Source organism: Pseudomyrmex gracilis, unplaced genomic scaffold, assembly GCF_002006095.1.
Source record: "Pseudomyrmex gracilis isolate BER0280 unplaced genomic scaffold, ASM200609v1 scaffold_1214, whole genome shotgun sequence".
Classification (NCBI taxonomy): domain Eukaryota; kingdom Metazoa; phylum Arthropoda; class Insecta; order Hymenoptera; family Formicidae; genus Pseudomyrmex; species Pseudomyrmex gracilis.
In genome coordinates this window covers 47,879-48,587 of record NW_018021798.1, presented here as the reverse complement: position 1 = coordinate 48,587, position 709 = coordinate 47,879, and positions in this window count along the sequence as shown.

Here is a 709-nt window from a genome sequence, read left to right as displayed (position 1 = left end):
GGCAACAGCAGTGAGATTGTTAGTTTCAAGTACTGGTCCGGTCATTGCATCACATTCATTAGGAGAAGTCACATTTTCAAGTTCTTTGCTTCCTTCTACATTTGCACTCGTTGGCAATACAGGTGTTGCGGAGACTGGCATCAACATTGGGGCACTAATGATACAAATAAAGATAAACTTAATTTGCTAAAATACTTATGCACAATGTTCAGAATATACAATGATAAATATACTTAAATCACAATTTATAGATGATCTTAGTATCTAGAAAACAAACCTTAGTAAAGCTTCGGAATCTGTCACATTATTAGTCCGAACCATAACTCCTATCTCAGAACCAGTNACAGCAAGTGGCACTATTTTGTGGTGCTTGCTCAAAATTTCAGTCAGTTCCCTGCAAGAATGAATAAACAATAAAGCATTAATTTGTTGTGCTTTCTAATTACTTCAATTTTAGCTATACGTACGCTTGATAACTACAAGTGATCCGCCCTCTTCCAGTCTGATTATTATTAAAAATAACTTTCTTGTACTGCCGATCTAGTGTTTTCCATTTATTCTGCACTTGTGTTACAGTCACGTCATATCCTGAGTTGTTCATTTCATCAGTTATGCGTTTCCACATTTCTTAAAAATTTTTTATTTTTTTGGAAGCAACTAAGTTTTTCATTTCCCTGTATAATGATAAAAACAGCTTCGTATTTGCATC